This window comes from Bufo gargarizans, chromosome 9 (genome assembly GCF_014858855.1).
Source record: "Bufo gargarizans isolate SCDJY-AF-19 chromosome 9, ASM1485885v1, whole genome shotgun sequence".
Taxonomy (NCBI): Eukaryota; Metazoa; Chordata; class Amphibia; order Anura; family Bufonidae; genus Bufo; species Bufo gargarizans.
Window position 1 is genome coordinate 54,105,808 of NC_058088.1, and position 20,523 is coordinate 54,126,330.

At 41.8% G+C, this 20,523-nt stretch overlaps 1 long non-coding RNA gene across 1 annotated transcript; it reads left to right on the forward strand.

Moving 5' to 3' along the window:
• Nucleotides 1-294: 294 nt before the first annotated feature.
• Nucleotides 295-18,831, forward strand: LOC122919650. The gene is made up of 4 exons (XR_006386816.1): nt 295-592; nt 996-1,035; nt 6,709-6,800; nt 18,568-18,831. It is a non-coding gene; the product is annotated as an uncharacterized LOC122919650 (long non-coding RNA).
• The last annotated feature ends 1,692 nt before the right edge of the window (nt 18,832-20,523 follow it).

Below are 20,523 nucleotides of genomic sequence, written 5' to 3' on the forward strand. Positions count from 1 at the left end.
TATTCTGCTTGAGCCAAGATAAGCAGCTGTCACACTCAAACTAGGAAACAGCTCGAAAGGTCCCTTTCCATGTCCATGAGCAGACTCCTTCCATACAGAGACGAACATCTACAGACTTACTTGCCTCTGGGGTAAAGAATAATCTGCCATGGAAGTAATGGCTACTACTAGTAGTAATCAGATGCCCTCTCCAACATTATAGTTGCCCAATACTTGTCTTTTTTGTGTTTCTTTCCATGCAGCAACCCTGACATTATTGATTTGTTTCTTTTGATTTCAGATTTCCAAGTCAATTTCCTAAAAATTCTCAGTGCAAACAAGTACGCGAGAGGAAGGCGCCAGGTCGTTTGCTTGCGGCAGCCGCTCGCTCTCCACATAGCGATGATACACTGGCTGTAATATGTTTTTATGGCTTAAGTATATCTCCTGTTTATGATCGGTTTTATATCCGGAAATGCTGAGGAGGAGGAGAGGCAGAACACCAGACCCAGCACTGGGCTTACACAACAGGCAGAAAATAACGCTCCCCCACAGGGTGCGAAACCTCAACAAGCCGGCGTGATGATGCTATAAAACTGCAAGTGCTCTCCAGGTAGGTTTTCAGAAGGTCAAACTATGTTTATGCAAGGCAGACAAACTCCAGGAAGCCACAGGGAAACATGAAAGTCAGAGAAATAAAGGCAGGAAACAACAATGTTGATGGCAGCAAAAAAGTCATAATATCAATAATATTATGTAAAAGATACACATCGCTACATAGTATGTAGGAGGGGGGTCTAGTGCTCCCCCTTTAAACAGTGGATCACAGATCGAAACATGTAAAGAGTTGACTTTACTTTTCACTTTCGCACAGATTCTTGATGGTTACAGTACACCAGAAATAGTACACTCTAGGTGAAGCTAGTTAGTTGCAGTTTACACTTGATGCTATGGAACCCTGGAACATCCTAGAACTGGTTTTCATCTTTTACAAATAACTTTTACTCTTCCCATAGGAAAACCGCAACTTCAGTGTTACCTTCACAAAGGCCCCAGGTCAGTGTTATGTAACATGCACAAAGTAACAAAAATTATAACTCTAGTTTGACTTCACAGGGACCTAAGGTTGGTGACACCTTCACACAGACCCCTAGAATAGTGTTGACTTCACTCTAGAATTTGTTATGGTGATTAGTGTTGATCGCGAATATTCTAATCGCAATTTTTTATCGCAAATATCGGCACTTCGAGAATTCGCTATTATCTAGAATTTAGTGCTATATCTTCGGAATAGCGAATATTCTAGATATTTTTTCATCAGTACCGATGATCCCTCTCCGCTTCTTGCTTGTAGGCCAATGAGAAGGCTGCAATACCTTTGACTTTAAGAGTAGTGTTGAACGCAAATTTTGGTATCGCTAAATTTTATCGCAAATTTTCAGATTGCCGATATTCGCAATCAAGAAAATGATGACTGGGGAACTCGAATTTGCGAATATATCACGAATATTAGCCCAAATATTCATGAAATATCGCAAATTTGAATATTGCTCCTGCCGCTCATCACTGATGATGATTAGAGATAAGCAAAGTTTTGAAAAAAAAAATTTGGCAACTTTGCTGAAGTTCGCCAAGAAATTTGATTCGTTCCAAATTAATTCATCACAAATCGCTATAAATCAGGTGTACCCATACATCACAGTGGCTGAGGGAATGTATGAAGCGGGCTGCTGCAGTGAGCCCATCCAGTGATGCCAGCTGTATCATACAGCAGACACCCAGTCGCAATGATGAGGAACGGCAATCCCACTGAACCTCATCGTTTAACCCCCTCAGATGCCGCAATCAACGCTGTGAGGTAAGGCAGAGGGATGCAGCTCCCTCTGCCTTCACATCTGAGCCCACCGCAGTGAAATCGCAGGGCTCTGGTTGGTTACCATGACAGCTTGGACGCTTCCGAAGCTTTACAGACCTGCCATGGTAAGCTCTATGCTGCGCTGTGTACGAGGCACAGCTCAGTAGGGAGCGCAGTCTAATGCCATTCACCATAATAGATCTCTATTTGGGTGAATGGGATAAGGGATCAAAAGATCCCAGGTTCTAGCCCCCTCATGCTGGCCTGTAACTGCGGACTGTCCTCACAATGCTGATCGTCGCTGAACAGTGGAGCAGAGCTGGCGGCTAACATTACTTGGCTAGCAGAAGGAGCAGCAAAAGACGGAGGCAGGTTCAGGGCAGGTGAGGGCACAGAGGAAGTTCCTGGGCCATGCCAACTAAGTGTGATGTCAGAGGAACCCACTAATTCCTAGCTGTGTGTATCTGTTGTCACCTGAGATGATGTTGAAGAGTGAGTCAACCATTCCAGTACAGCTGGATTGTTGGTCAAAACACGACCGCTGCATGACAGTGGCAGCTCTTTCTATCCCCTCCTTGTCTTTTGCTGCTACTCGTGCCGCCTACAGCAACATTTTTGCCACTGCCCGTTCCTTTGGAGGGTCCAGGAAACTGTCTGTTGGCCATAGTGTACAGTAACTTAACACTATCCATGACCATTCTGGGGGCCATAAATTCCTCTTTCAGAAAAGTCTACACCTCCATGTCCTGGTTAAGGTGGAAGACCATGTTATCCTTCAGACTCCTCCTCCCAGTCTAGCCTTCGTCAAATGCACTACTTGACATTAACATGTGTCTAAAAAACTGCCAAAATGTATTTTTCTGTATTTTTATACATTTGGTGAGCTATATGTCAATTTTGTAGATTTTTCTAGGTATGCATCCTTCCTATGTGATAAATCTCAGAGGATGCAATTTCTATGCTGGTTAATCAGCAAGTATAAGTACCATAAAGACAAGTGAGCTCAGAGACTGGTGGAAACAAGGGGGTACAGGACCATGAACATTTTAATTAGCAAAAAGTGCCTTAAATAATTGGAGTCCTGGCCTTTCTTGAGTGACATTGAGGACCTTCCCAACAAGAAGGTGATTGGAGACCAGAGGCTGTGTCTTCATAAATTTCCAAGACAATAGTTTTCATATCAGTAGACCGGATCAGTAACAGAGGCTTCTAAAAATAATTAAGCTGGAAAAAAGTAATTATGGCCCCCAGCTACTCACAGCGAAGGTGGTGCCCTGAATGTCAGGGGAGAAGACGGGAAACGCGAGCCCATTTCCTCAGAAACGCAATCATGAACCTTCCTTCGAGGAATGAAAGGGCACCTTAAACAATTGTCATAAACTTGAATGGACGATTAATGACACCTTCTCCGATAGATTACTAATGATTCACCCAAGAGGATAATTGCGCAGATTATTATCCATGTGGCTTATGTCACATTCGACCTCCTGCTCTAACTGCTTGGTCTGGCAGGAGTGCCAATTCAGGCTGTTTAACACCTTACATGCCGTGGGCATTGGCACCCCGCCAATGTGATCACGGGATGCCTATGCGTGTGTATAGGCTGGGACCTGGTATAAGCCCCAAGCCTGTCTTGAGTGTTCCCCAGCAGGCTGCGCGTCTCTGGCACAGCCTGCTGGTCAATATCAGTATAGCACCGACATTAAAATGCATTGCACTATAGGGATAGTGCATTGTACTTTAGAAGCAATCAAAAGATTTGCTATTATAGTCCCCATGTGGCACTATTAAGTGGTTAAAAAAAAACTGTGTGCCCCAAAATGGCACCATTTAAAACTATAACTTGTCCCACAGAAAACATACCTCATTCAGCTACATAGATGGAAAAATAAAAAAGTTACAGCTCTTGGAAGGAGATGATGGAAAATGGAAGAAAAACGTTAATCAGTAAGGCCCAACACAGGCTAGTCACTAAGGGGTTAAAATATTATTTTTCGTGTTATGTAGATTCATTATAGATGAGATCTATTAAATGTTGCAGCCCTGTGGATCACGTATGTGGGGCGTCAGCAGAAACACGCAGTGTGGCAGGCGCAGCACTGTGAAGTGCCTTTTGCGCTGTGGCATTAAAAGAATTTTTGTATCTCTGACTTTTAGTCTAACCAGACTGTTTGTTACTCTGTAATTACTCTAGCATCGTTCTATGGAAACAGTAGGTTTAAATAACTTCTTTATTAACTTCAACTTTTCTTCATATACAGTACAGACCAAAAGTTTGGACACACCTTCTCATTCAAAGAGTTTTCTTTATTTTCATGACTATGAAAATTGTAGATTCACACTGAAGGCATCAAAACTATGAATTAACACATGTGGAATTATATACATAACAAAAAAGTGTGAAACAACTGAAAATATGTCATATTCTAGGTTCTTCAAAGTGGCCACCTTTTGCTTTGATTACTGCTTTGCACACTCTTGGCATTCTCTTGATGAGCTTCAAGAGGTAGTCACCTGAAATGGTCTTCCAACAGTCTTGAAGGAGTTCCCAGAGATGCTTAGCACTTGTTGGCCCTTTTGCCTTCACTCTGCGGTCCAGCTCACCCCAAACCATCTCGATTGGGTTCAGGTCCGGTGACTGTGGAGGCCAGGTCATCTTGCGCAGCACCCCATCACTCTCCTTCATGGTCAGATAGTCCTTACACAGCCTGGAGGTGTGTTTGGGGTCATTGTCCTGTTGAAAAATAAATGATGGTCCAACTAAACGCAAACCGGATGGAATAGCATGCCGCTGCAAGATGCTGTGGTAGCCTTGCTGGTTCAGTATGCCTTCAATTCTGAATAAATCCCCAACAGTGTCACCAGCAAAGCACCCCCACACCATCACACCTCCTCCTCCATGCTTCACGGTGGGAACCAGGCATGTAGAGTCCATCCGTTCACCTTTTCTGCGTCGCACAAAGACACGGTGGTTGGAACCAAAGATCTCAAATTTGGACTCATCAGACCAAAGCACAGATTTCCACTGGTCTAATGTCCATTCCTTGCGTTCTTTAGCCCAAACAAGTCTCTTCTGCTTGTTGCCTGTCCTTAGCAGTGGTTTCCTAGCAGATATTCTACTATGAAGGCCTGATTCACACATTCTCCTCTTAACAGTTGTTCTAGAGATGTATCTGCTGCTAGAACTCTGTGTGGCATTGACCTGGTCTCTAATCTGAGCTGCTGTTAACCTGCGATTTCGAGGCTGGTGACTCGGATGAACTTATCCTCCGCAGCAGAGGTGACTCTTGGTCTTCCTTTCCTGGGGCGGTCCGCATGTGAGCCAGTTTCTTTGTAGCGCTTGATGGTTTTTGTGACTGCACTTGGGGACACTTTCAAAGTTTTCCCAATTTTTCGGACTGACTGACCTTCATTTCTTAAACTAATGATGGCCACTCGTTTTTCTTTACTTAGCTGCTTTTTTCTTGCCATAATACAAATTATAACAGTCTATTCAGTGGGACTATCAGCTGTGTATCCACCTGACTTCTCCACAACGCAACTGATGGTCCCAACCCCATTTATAAGGCAAGAAATCCCACTTATTAAACCTGACAGGGCACACCTGTGAAGTGAAGACCATTTCAGGTGACTACTTCTTGAAGCTCATCAAGAGAATGCCAAGAGTGTGCAAAGCAGTAATCAAAGCAAAAGGTGGCTACTTTCAAGAACCTAGAATATGACATATTTTCAGTTGTTTCACACTTTTTTGTTATCTGTATAATTCCACATGTGTTAATTCATAGTTTTGATGCCTTCATTGTGAATCAACAATTTTCATAGTCATGAAAATAAAGAAAACTCTTTAAATGAGAAGATGTGTCCAAACTTTTGGTCTGTACTGTATAACACTGCCACCTCCGCAATAGATAGTCCATGTACGAAACACGTGTTGAAAAGATATCACAAAATGGCGGTATGCATAAGATGGTGGTTGAACTGTTCAATCTTGTCAGTCAACATAAAATGGTGGATTTATTTCTCTCTTCAGAATCTGTACTGTCACTTTAAGTTATTTAAGCACATTATGATCTCTCTGAGAGGTATATATGAGGTCTAACTAATAGTTCTGCTTGCTCAACTTGGTTTGCAGTATGCAGTTGCTTATGATCTTGTATGAGCAGTTCACAGTTTGTATGCAATTTGTATGGAATCTGGTTTGTATGCTTGCAATTTGAATTTTCAATTTGAATTTGGTGGAACTTTAAATACACATGTAACTGGTTCAGTATACAGTTCTAATCACTATACAAACAGTAGAAACATTATATAACTGATTTAAATACCTATTTTGGCCTCTCTGCTTCCATAAAAACACAGCTCTCAGTGGAGCAAATGTCTCTTCAGCTCCTGTCTCTGCTGAATAATGATTCTAGCAGCTCCTGCCAAGGGAATTCCCAGACAGGCTGTGTGTGAGGCTGGCTGTGATTGGTGAAAACTCTTGCTGTGTGAGAAGCTGGCTGTGATTGGTCTAGACTTCTGCACAGCAACAACAGATTAACACTATGCTTTCTGTTGTTTCTGCTGTGTCACTGAGCTTACCTTACATTACAAAATGAATCTTAAAGGCATATTATCTTTTTCTGCTTCTGTGAACACAAAATATAACAGTTATATGACATCCAAAACATGATGTCACAGTAAATAACTCTGATTTTGTCTTTAACACATAAACATAGGAACTGTATTAAGGCTATTGGCAGGTCTAGCTGTATACACATATAAGGCATATTAGCAAACTAGGACAGGTCTTAGCTGGCCAGCTACACGCTGATATTATAACATGTCACTGACAATGCTAAAGGAAAACCGCAATGTTTCATTCATTCTCACAGAATCCACAGAAGAAGCCGCCGTCTGCGTCCAGGAGACAATTATTGGTGACTACTGATCTATGGAAAATGTTAAATACCGAGATTTACCAAATGTAAGTAATTTAAATGCGACAGCATCACAAAATAGCGGCATTGTTCCTATTCACTGAACTCAGACAGACGTCAGATCTGTAATGGCAGCGATTTAATCCAAACATGACTTCAGCTTCGACATATTAAATATGCCAACAGAGACGTGAAGCTGGCCGCCCTCTCCTCATTTACATCATACAAAGCACTTCATTGGCTATGTAATGGGAAAGATTAAAAAATAATCTTTCTCATCAGACTTTTGAGAATCTTAATATATACAGAGAACTGTTCAGATTTGAAGAAATATTTTTGACAACCATCAGCCCATAGCAAGAATCGTTACCCAGAATCCCAGGATTTTATTATTCAAAATATCATTATGCTTTTCTGCTAAGGGCAAGACAGGGGTGAAGTGGGTGCAATTAGGTAAGGGCAATGTAAATATTAAAAAAATTGAGAAATTGTAAAACGCTGCAATACAGGCTTCTACCACTAGGTGGTTCTTTAAAATATTGAAGTAAATGGTTCCACCTGTAGACGAACACCCAGTGGTCAGGTCTGGTATTGCAAGTAAAATACAGTAAGGAAGAAAACAAGATATATGTTTATACTGTAAACATTTTCTAATGTTTATTCTCTGATGTTTAAATTGGCTTGATTGTAGTTGCCAAAATTCTCCACAGGATCCTATGGTAACCTAAGGCTTATGAGGGCCGATGTCCTCCTTGAGTAGAAATGTGACCGTACAAATTGTATTTTATTTAACAGGGAGAATGACAGGACCATAGTTTTCTAATGACCCCAGCCTAAGTTGAATATGCACCATTTACCAAGATTGTGTATCTTTAATTAAAGCAGTTCAAAATTCTGATCTGATTAACTCCTTAATATATCATTGTAATACCCACATCCAATCCCCTGCAAAGACTTAATAATACAATTATGTCTGCTTGCAGCCACCACTAGGGGGAGCTTAGGTGCTTGCTGCATACCATTATACATTGAGGCTGTAGGCTCCTAAGCTCCCCCTAGTGGTGGTTGCAGTCAGACATACTCTTTTACCTCTATGATTGTAATACAGCTCCAAAAGGATACAGATCATTTAAAGGGCGTCTGTAAGCAGTTTTGACTATAGTACACTGCTGACAGTGATAGGTAGGGGTCAGGGAGAGCAAGGCAAACATACCTATAGTGGAGATTTATTATCAGGAGTGGTGTGGATATGAACTTTTATCCTGACAGATTCTGCTCCTTAATTCAAGTCTATAGATGCATTCGGAGCAATGTTTTATTATTGGGTTTTACTCATTTTGGGCTAAATAATAATTTTTCAAATGGTCTTAAGTATTATAATTTTTCAGTAGTTTTTGTGATACATGCGGATAAGAATAAGTCTATTTGCGGCATGTACTTCCTGAGTTCCGTCATGTGCAGCCTTATACCTGATCTCCTGACCTCATAAACAGCCTTCGGAACTCAAGGAGGAACAGTCTGCAAATAGACAGATTTTTAACTGCATGCATCACAGAAACTGCAGATTTTTTTTTATAAAGCCCAACCCAAAAAAAAAATTTGCCCAGAATTAGTAAAATGCAATCATAAAACCTGCTGCAGTGTTTATAGCCTTTAAGTGCACTGGAGGTGGAGCGTCACTGTAAAGTGCACTCCACATAGAGCTGCTTCGTAGCCCCTCCCCTTTGCCCTGAGTCACAGCTGTAGCCTCTAACCAGTAGACTGTGGGTCCTGCTCTCCACAGCCTATATGTAGTGTGGTCAGCAGTTTAGCATGGTCAAAACTGCTGACAGATTTGCTTTACATAAATTTCTTAGAAATTGGCCCTAGTGTTTTTAAGAGGTAAAATAAGACGACAGTATTTTGGCTTTCTTAAAATGGAAGCACTAATGCCACTGTATTAAAATGCTGCTAACATTAAAATAATTCCAGATTTTTTGCCTTAAATGTTCGGATCTGTGTCATTAATATTTATAACACTGCTCACAGGGGCATGGAGGGCAAAGAGAAATGTAAATGTCCATTTAAAAGACATTTTGATTACATTACTGATACAATATTTGTGATTTCCTGTCCAAGGAAACTCGCCCATAACTAATCTGAATTATAAAATAATCCGCCAGCTTCATGATGATAATGATTCTGCAGACCGGACCGAGTGGGAGAATTTCTCAGCTCCGGCCATATGCATTTTGCATTCGGCATTTGGCGGCTTCTATTTCGTTTGCTGGCATATAAAAAAAATGTAAAAATAGCAAAGGAAAAAAAAAGAACAATGTTACTGATCTGTATCAAAGATCATTGTGAGGCTCTTCAGTTCAGAGGCACTTAATGAAATGTTTACTCGTGGACGTCTCGGTGAATCCTAATCTCACACTTAGAGGTCTTCTTGGTGGGGACTTTGATGAATGTTAATTAATATTCGCTCTCAACCTGACCCGCTTTCTGACTGGAGGAATGAGATGCAGCGGCCGACCTTATGCTGCAGGTCTCATGAAAAATGTAACAGAAGATTATCACCTTATAACAAGTCATCTGAAAGGACAGCGGCTCCATGCAGAGAACAAGGAGGAGGCAAAGGATACATCACAGTTATGAAAAAAAATAAAAATATCATGACCGACCTGCTCCTTACAACAAGTTAATTTAATCAATAAAAAGAAAAAAAAAACATAATCATGTAGAATATAAAAAGAAAAGTTGTAATACATCCAGTAATTCATAACCTGTCACTGGAATGTGTTGTGTACTGAGCTTCATGATAAAACAAGTCATCTTAGTGGAAATGCCAGCTCTGTCTCTGTAGCAATGTGCAAGGAATATTATAATATAAAAATTTGAACCTTAGTTTGGGCAAAAAAAATTCTAACACATACAACGCACAGCAATATCATCTACATGCACACAAAAAAATAATAATACTGCTCCTATGTACAAGAATATAACTACTATAATACCGCTCCTATGTACAAGAATATAACTGCTATAATACTGCCTCCTATGTACAAGAATATAACTACTATAATACTGCTCCTATGTACAAGAATATAACTACTATAATACTGCTCCTATGTACAATAATATAACTACTATTATACTGCCTCCTGTGTACAAGAATATAACTACTATAATACTGCCTCCTATGTACAAGAATATAACTACTATAATACTGCCTCCTATGTACAAGAATATAACTACTATAATACTGCCTCCTATGTACAAGAATATAACTACTATAATACTGCTCCTATGTACAATAATATAACTACTGTAATACTGCCTCTATGTACAAGAATATAACTACTATAATACTGCTTCTATGTGCAAGAATATAATTACTATAATACTGCTCCTATGTACAAGAATATAACTACTATAATACTGCTCCTATGTACAAGAATATAACTACTATAATACTGCTCCTATGTACAAGAATATAACTACTATAATACTGCTCCTATGTACTAGAATATAACTACTATAATACTGCTCCTATGTACAAGAATATAACTACTATAATACTGTTCCTATGTACAAGAATATAACTACTATAATACTGCTCCTATGTACATGAATATAACTACTATAATACTGCTCCTATGTACAAGAATATAACGACTATAATACTACCCCCTATGTACAAGAATATAACTACTATAATACTGCTCCTATGTACAAGAATATAACTACTATAATACTGCTCCTATGTACAAGAATATAACTACTATAATACTGCTACTATGTACAAGAATATAACGACTATAATACTGCTCCTCTGTACAAGAATATAACTACTATAATACTGCTCCTATGTACAAGAATATAACTACTATAATACTGCCTCCTATGTACAAGAATATAACTACTATAATACTGCTCCTATGTACAAGAATATAACTACTATAATACTGCTCCTATGTACAGGAATATAACTACTATAATACTGCCTCCTATGTACAAGAATATAACTACTATAATACTCCCTCCTATGTACAAGAGTATAACTACTATAATACTGCCTCCTATGTACAAGAATATAACTACTATAATACTGCTCCTATGTACAAGAATATAACTACTATAATACTGCCTCTATGTACAAGAATATAACTACTATAATACTGCTTCTATGTACTAGAATATAAATACTATAATACTGCTCCTATGTACAAGAATATAACTACTATAATACTGCTCCTATGTACTAGAATATAACTACTATAATACTGCTCCTATGTACAAGAATATAACTACTATAATACTGCCTCCTATGTACAAGAATATAACTACTATAATACTGTTCCTATGTACAAGAATATAACTACTATAATACTGCTCCTATGTACATGAATATAACTACTATAATACTGCCTCCTATGTACAAGAATATAACTACTATAATACTGCTCCTATGTACAAGAATATAACGACTATAATACTACCCCCTATGTACAAGAATAGAACTACTATAATACTGCCTCCTATGTACAAGAATATAACTACTATAATACTGCTCCTATGTACAAGAATATAACGACTATAATACTGCTCCCTATGTACAAGAATAGAACTACTATAATACTGCTACTATGCACAAGAATATAACTACTATGGCGGAGCTTGGCTGCCTTCCTGAATGGCTGCCTGTTGCTGAGCTCCTCCGACTAGCTGGTGATTAACCCCATTAAAAGCACTTTTTTACCTGCGCAAATGGGCAAAGTGGGGAGAGACCGCAGCAAGGACCCTTTAGAGACCACCCAGGTCCGCTCCAAGCAGCCAGATATGGAGCAATACTTGAAAAAGCAGCCCAAGGCCCGTGGAGCTGAGACTCCCAAGATGGCGCCGGCTGCATCTCAGCATTCTGAGGGAGAAGACTATTCTGAAGCAGGAAGCGCTTCTGACATCTCGGATTACAAAGCCCGAAAACGGAGTGGAACTCTATCAAAGACGGCACTTCGGGAGGTCCTGGACGCCGCTCTGGCTCCCCTGCGACAAGACCTAGCAGAGATCAAGGTAGATCTGCGCAGCATGGGGCAGCGGGTGGCGGACTTAGAAAATTCGCATGATGCGATTATTCGCCATGAGGGAGAAATATGCGCAGTATTAAATTCGCAAAAAGACTTGCTTAATGATGCTTTACTGCGCATCGAGGATCAAGAAAATCGCAGCCGCAGGCGAAATATTCGCATCCGGGGCCTGCCTGAATCATTCGCATCGGAAGCTCTGGAAAAAATCTTCTTGCAAATCTTTTGGGAACGGACAGAGCTGCGAAAATCACAATTGAGAGGATACACAGGGCTTTGAGACCTAAACCTAAAGGCTCTGATCCGCCGAGAGATGTTGTGTGTGGCCTTCTAAGTTTTGTGGACACTGCGGCTCTGCTGAAAGCAAGTAGAGAAGCAGATAGCCTGGAATTTGAAGGCACACCGATCTTGTTTTTTCAAGACCTGGCTCCTACTACACTGGCGAAACGCCGAATTCTCCGGCCACTCCTAGAAGCTCTCAAGGCCTCTGCCATCCAGTTCAGATGGCTTTACCCATTCGGCCTGGCCGTTATGAAGAACGGGAGACAGATTACTATACGCTCCCCTCAGGATCTAAACGCTGCCTGGGTTCACTTGGGTATTTCACCGTATTTCACCGTCCTGGATGCCTGCCGACCAGGGAGAGCCAATACCCTCGCCTCCAAGCTCGGTCCAGTGGAATACTGTCACCTCGGGTAAAGCTACCAGACCCAACCGGGAACACCATCTTCCCGCCACTTCCGAGTTTCCTCCGCACCGCTGAGATGATATGTCGCCTATGGGACACTAATCAACTCTACAGCCCAATAAAAGGGCACTTCCTTCGGTGATCACCCAGCCTGTGGCCCTGATGACACCAAGATGGCGTCCCTTGTTACAGCACGAAAGAGACTTTCCCTTTTCGTTCTATTTGGGACCTTGTTACTGCTAAGTTTTATGGTTCACACTACCTTCCCCCCCCTCCCCCCAAGAAGTTGGGGTTTAACCAGCATCTAACCTGGTTCACGACCCTACCCCCTGATGGCCACCTTCTGGCCCTCAAGTGCTCCACGAGACCCCCCGCCCGGTAGATCCCGGCTGCCCGCCGTCATGCAAAAGGATCGTTTCAACATCGGGCGCCCTGTGGAGCTTTCATCTCTCTGTGTTTTATGCTGGTTTTTGCATTTAACTTTCTTTTATTTTATTTGCAGATGTTTTGTTCATTTTGTCTGTGTCCTCCCTTCTCCTACCGTGTGTTTCCCTCCTTCTTCCACGCTCGATTGGTCTACAACTGATGATATGCAATGTACCCAACCACCGCCCGGGGATGGCTGAAGTCATAGTTTCTTCTTTCAACGTTAGAGGTCTGAATGAGCCATGTAAGAGATCGCAAATCCTATCTCTACTGCAGAAAGACAAAGTCTCCATAGCATTCTTCCAAGAGACCCACTTCCGGTCGGGTAAGATACCTAATCTTCCACCCAAAAAATTCTCACAATGGTACCACAGCACACATAGCTCGGCTAGCAGAGGTGTTAGCATCGCCATTCACAAGCAACTACCCTTCGTAGTCTCGGCTTCTTCCTCAGACCCGGATGGTCGGTACTTGTTTGTGAAGGGCGCAATTGCTGACACCCAGATCACACTGGCTAACGTCTACGCTCCAAATAGGGGACAGGTCCAATGGCTGATTCAGACCCTCACGCTCCTATCCTCCTTCAAAGAGGGCATTGTCATTTTAGGGGGAGATTTTAATGTATCCCTTGATCCTAGCTTAGACTCCTCCTCCGGGAAATCGGCTATTACACACATGCGACTGAGGCGTTTGAAACTGGCCTTGAAAAAACTAGGTGTGTTTGACACATGGCGCACTCTAAACCCCTCTGGTAGGGATTATACCTTCTTCTCCCATGCCAAGTCCTCATACCATAGACTGGATCACTTCTTCTTATCCTCAAAACATGCCCAACTGCTCCTGCACGCCAAAATAGGTAATATTACTTTGTCAGATCATTCCCCAATTTTTATACATTTCACCTTGACCTCTCTTCCAAAAAGGGAATGGAATTGGCGCCTCAATGACACCCTCATCTTAGATCAAACCAACTCCCAGAAGCTAGCTTCCTCACTGACCGAGTTCTTCCAGCGGAATAATGCAGGCCCCACACCTCCCTCACCACCGATTGTTTGGGAAACCCATAAAGCGGTGATCCGAGGTGAACTTATCGCCCTCGGCTCCCACGTTAAAAAACAACACTCTCAAGCCATTGCCACCCTTATGTCCCAAATTGAGTCGCTCGAACTTACGCACAAACAATCACAGGCGCTTAGTTGTGCCGCTGAACTTAGTGATGCTAGAACTAAGCTTAAGAACTTACTAAATGTTACATCGGCCAAACTGCTCCTACGCTCTAGATTTAAATCGTACGCTCATGGCGATAAGGGGAACAAACTTATGGCAGCGCTAGTTAAAAAACAACATTCTGATTCTTTTATCTCTGCTATCAAAGATGCTAAAGGAACTCACCTGAAGTCCACCCCTGACATTGCGACGGCCTTTAGCACCTTTTATACGGAGCTCTACAATCTTCCACCCCCCTCGAATCAGTCGCTTAATACCCTCACGGACGCCACGGAAAAATTCCTTTCCTCCCTACATCTCCCTTATATCACCCAATCCCAGGCAACTCAGCTAGTAGCCCCAATAACAGATGCTGAAGCGCGGAAAGTACTGGCCTCTATTCCCTCAGGGAAGAGCCCTGGGCCTGACGGCTTCTCCATTACGTACTATAAAAATTTTCAACATGTCCTAGTCCCCCACTTCCGCTCCATGTGTAATCACCTTCTGAACGGTGGCCAACTCCCCCCCCAATCGCTTTCGGCCCACATTACGATTATTCATAAAGAGAACAAAGATCCTCTAAATTGTGGTAGTTATCGCCCAATCCCCCTCCTTAACACGGACGTAAAGTGGTGGGCTAAGATATTGGCTCAGCGAATTCAGCAGATTCTCCCCGATATCATCCATAGGGAGCAAGTTGGGTTTGTCTCTGGCAGGCAGGGGAACGAAAATACCGTCCGCCTCCTCCACCTCATGAATTGGGCGTGGAGCACTTCAACTCCGCTAGCCTTGCTCAGCACAGACGCGGAAAAGGCCTTCGACAGGGTCAGTTGGCAGTACATGTCTGCGGCACTGTCGAAATTTGGCTTCCCTGATCAGTTTATCGCGGCTATCTTCTCTTTATACTCGTCCCCCTCTGCCAGAGTCAAAGTCAACGACACTCTTTCCCCTGCCTTTGCAATATCCAATGGCACTAGACAGGGATGCCCCCTCTCCCCGTCTCTTTTTGTCATAGTAATGGAAACGCTGCTATGCAAGATCAGACAAGACCCTGACATTGAAGGCATCAAGATGGGCTCTTGTATGCATACCACCGCAGCATTCGCCGATGACCTATTAATTATGACCACCAACCCCACGATTTCTTTCCCACGGCTCCATTCTCTGTTCGAAGAGTTCGGATGGATCTCTAATTTCAAGATTAATTATAGCAAATCCATGGCCCTGAATGTTTCATGCAAATCCTATGTAGTCAAGGACCTTAAACGCGCCACCTCCTTTGCTTGGGCCCCCCGTGATATTACGTTTCTAGGGATACGAATCTCGGCTAACCAAGATGACCTATTTAGTCTCAACTACGGCCCCCTACTCAAAGATATTAGAACACATCTACAGTCCCTTAAACTCCCCTTCATCTCCTGGATAGGAAGGAAGAACTTCCTTAAAGCCTTCATTGTACCCAAACTTCTATATTTAATACAGACACTACCAATTTGGCTACCCCGCTCCTTTTTTATGGAAATACGCCGTGTGTTCTCTTTGTTCATGTGGGTGGGCAAGTCCTCCAGGATAGTGTACTCAATATTGACAAGAGAAAAGAGATTTGGGGGCTTTGGTATGCCCGACATCCAAATTTATTACACAGCGTCGCTCCTGAACAGGTGCTTTTCTCTCCTCTCACGCCAACCTCCGAATCTTTGCGTACAGCTGGAACGTGCTCTTCTCATCTACAAAGAAGGACTTATCCTATGGGGAATCCGCACATGCACCCCGAATAACACATTTGCCTCTCCCATTTGGAAAGGCATGTTAGTGGAATGGGCCAAACTGTATAAATCCCGAGACATCAGGTTCCCTAATATCCACCTCCCCCTGCATCTACTACAGAACTATATTCACCCCGATATACTCAAACCCTCCGGAGTCTGGAGCATACTATCTGACCTTACCTTACAAGATATAGCTTCTACGTCTGGGGACTTGGCATGGGACAAGATTCAGGTTCTGCCGAGGGTCAAAGCCCTCTCCTTCCTTTCTATTGGGGCATTTAGCCGTGATGTTAAAGCCTTCAAGCTACCTTCCCCCACTGATGATACACCTACTTGGCTAGAGAAGAAGCTTTGTGTTCCCGAGTTACCGAAAAAGCCCCTTTCGACACTCTACAGGGAGCTGCTCTCTTCTGCTCCTCCAGCACTGCACTTTGTGTCTGCCTGGGAAAAGGAGCTCACAATCCAATTGACTGAGCCGGAGAAGGCCTTTATCTTAGCCCATTCACATGGCTTCAACCGATGCATCAAAATTCAGGAGAATTCCTACAAGTTACTGACCCGCTGGTACAAAACGCCAGAATTCCTACATAGGCTCAACCCGGATATTCCATCGCAGTGCTGGAGGTGTGGAACAGAAGTTGGCTCTTTGTCACACATATGGTGGTCCTGTAGTAAAATTCGCCCCTTTTGGTCTCAAATAGAGAACACAATTAACTGGATTTGCGCCTCTGAGGTACATCTGGATGCAAAACTAGTACTCCTCTGGTGTCCCAATGATTCCCTTACCCCTGCCAAAGCTGACCTCCCGACCATGCTTCTTACTGCAGCGCGTCTGTTGATACCCCTCCTCTGGAAGAATGATTCGCCACCCTCAATGTTAATGTGGACCGAGAAAACAGACCAACTGTTTAGATTTGAGGAATTAGCCCATTGGGAAACACGCACACGTTCCAAATTTCTCAAACTGTGGCGACCATGGGAGAAATACCGCAATCCCGAGTGAATTGGAAGAACTCCCTCTCCTCCTCTACCCACCCCATTCTACCCCTCCTCCCAATTCCCCACTCTTGTCCGTGTCTTTTACTTTCATTCGTTGTTAACTAAATTTGTTTATACTCACTATGTTAGTAGATCTGATATGGTCTGTAAGAATATTTGCACCCATTCTACTGCTGCCATTTGCACATGGCTATATATTGATACGCATTTTTTGGACCAGACCGTATGCACTCTCAATAAAAAGAGTTTTGGTTAAGAATATAACTACTATAATACTGCTCCTATGTACAAGAATATAACTACTATAATACTGCTCCTATGTACAAGAATATAACTACTATAATACTGCTCCTATGTACAAGAATATAACTGCTATAATACTGCTCCTATGTACAAGAATATTACTACTATAATACTGCTCCTATGTACAAGAATATAACTACTATAATACTGCCTCCTATGTACAAGAATATAACTACTATAATACTGCTCCTATGTACAAGAATATAACTACTATAATACTGCTCCTATGTACAAGAATATAACTACTATAATACTGCCTCCTATATACAAGAATATAACTACTATAATACTGCCTCCTATGTACTAGAATATAACTACTATAATACTGCTCCTATGTACAAGAATATAACTGCTATAATACTGCTCCTATGTACAAGAATATTACTACTATAATACTGCTCCTATGTACAAGAATATAACTACTATAATACTGCCTCCTATGTACAAGAATATAACTACTATAATACTGCTCCTATCTACAAGACTATAACTACTATAATACTGCTCCTATGTACAAGAATATAACTACTATAATACTGCCTCCTATGTACAAGAATATAACTACTATAATACCGCTCCTATGTACAAGAATATAACTACTATAATACTGCCTCCGATGTACAAGAATATAACTACTATAATACTGCCTCCTATGTACAAGAATATAACTACTATAATACCGCTCCTATGTACAAGAATATAACTACTATAATACTGCCTCCTATGTACAAGAATATAACTACTATAATACTGCTCCTATGTACAAGAATATAACTACTAAAATACTGCTCCGATGTACAAGAATATAACTACTATAATACTGCCTCCTATGTACAATAATATAACTACTATAATACTGCTTCTATGTACAAGAATATAACTACTATAATACTGCCTCCTATGTACAAGAATATAACTACTATAATACTGCTCCTATGTACAAGAATATAACTACTATAATACTGCCTCCTATGTACAAGAATATAACTACTATAATACCGCTCCTATGTACAAGAATATAACTACTATAATACTGCCTCCTATGTACAAGAATATAACTACTATAATACTGCTCCTATGTACAAGAATATAACTGCTATAAAAAAAAGGAGCAACATAACATAATGTGAGGAAACTGAGCGGGTCTGAAGACTTTCTGAATGCACTGGATGCCCACTGTAGAGACCGCTATGGATGTGGCTGCAGGGATTTTGTGTCTGTCTCTGACCTGGATGTCACTTCCATATACTCAGCTCATACATTTCTATTGGAGATCATAAAATGTTACTTTTTTTTAAAATACCAAACCAGTATAAATCTGAACGACTTTCTTTATCGCAATGAACCTTTCCTGTTTCAGGTTACGCCGTGCCTATCCTGATACTGTCCCCGGCCTGAGCTCAGAATGTCACCAGTGCCGTGTGTTACCCACATTAATATCTGCCAGCCGGAGACATAACGTACCAGCGAACAACAGTGCAGAACCTGCCAGCAAAAACCTTCTGCTCTGGATTTTAATAAATTTTTAAAAAACAACTTCAAGCTGTCACAGAATGAGTTACTGCTCCCGACTGATGAGAAACGATAAGGCTGCATTCACACAACAGGGAAAAAATGGCCATTAAAAACCATACAATATCAGCTTTTATTGGACATTTTGCATCCGTGTTTGCTTCCATTTTCTGGTCGTCTATTTCTAATGTGCATTTGCATCAGTTTTTAATAAAAATGGAAGAATTTCATAGGCTTTTTATTAAATACCAACCCTTGCAGTGCCCTTAAGATACATAACGTTCCCCTAGTGTCCCCCCAGTATAATTAATGACCCCCTTTGTGCTACCCCCCAATTTTAATGATGATGTCACGAATAGTGGGGAGCGGAGGGACACCCAAATAACAACAGAAGGGGAAAGACAAAGAACTAGGCCTCAAGGCTAAGGAGAGGGGAATGGTCACCTCCTAGGAAACCCCTAGACCTGGCCCTGACTCCTGTCAGTATGAATAGACCCTGAAGGTGGGAAAATACATACACCAGAACTTAAACCCTGGGAGCCCTGAAATGCCCTAGAGTTAGTGACAGGGAATGAGACAACTGGTTCTTTCCCATGTGAAGAAACCAGCGTCTCTCTGAGGCCTAGTAACAACAAGCACAAGGGAAACAACCAAATACAAAGAGCAGTACAACTTATCTTATAGAAAATGGATGAGCAGGAACACCGGAAAGGTCCACACACCAACTCTTCCAAATCCAAGCAGAGAATATCAACCGAATGGTATGAAGTGTGAGACCAAACTAAATAGGGAAGCAGTAATGACCACAAGCTTCACCTGACAAGAGGTGTGGTCATTACCAAACAACAACACTGAGAATCAAGAGACTGTCAGTTAACCCCGAGTGCAGCCAGTCTCTCAGATCTTCTAACCTCTGTCACAGTTGATCTCCTTTGTGCCCACTATTCTGCTGGTGCAAAAAACAAAACAAAAGCAAAACAAAACACTTTTCTTCACCACTTGCATGTGAGGCAACACTTGCTCCTTACTGGGGGAAGCAGGACCTGACGTTCCCAGTGTGACCATGTGACATCATCACATGATGAACATCAGGTCCTGCTGCCTCCAGTGAGGAGCAACCTGCCCTTTGGTGAGGGTACTTTTTATTATTTTAAGCCCAGAAAAGCCCCTTTTTATATAATTTACCTGTTTTTAACGGCTGTTAGACTGGCACGCTCCTATCCACAGGTCCATTGAATTGATTTCATTGGTTGTTTCATTAGGCTGCAGCCTAAGGGCTCATGCATACAAACTTAATTTTCCATTCTGTTCTTTTTGCGTCTTGTATGCAGAACAATTCCTTTCAATGGGATTGCAAAAAATCGGAAATTACTACGTGTGCATTCCATATCTACATGTCCGCAAGTCCAATCCGCAAAAAGAATAGAACATGTCCTATTCTTGTCCGGACAAACATTGTTACAATGTATCCATAAAAAAACTGATGCAATACGGACATCATACGAATGTGATCGCGCTTTTTTTTGCGGATCCGTGTTTTGCTGACCACAAAATACATACGGTCGTGTGCATGAGCCCTAAGGAAGTGATGAGGATTGTTTACAGCCCTCTAAGCTGTGTGCTCTGGAATGAAGAGGGTTAAAAGAACATATTAAGGCTTCTTGCACATGAACGTTGTGCATCCGTTCCGTGCATTGGGAACCGCAATTTGCCGGGATGGATCGAGACCCATTCAAATTGAATGGGTCCGTGATCAGTCCACACCGAAAAAAATTTGAAAAAGTTCTAATTTTTTGTAGTACGG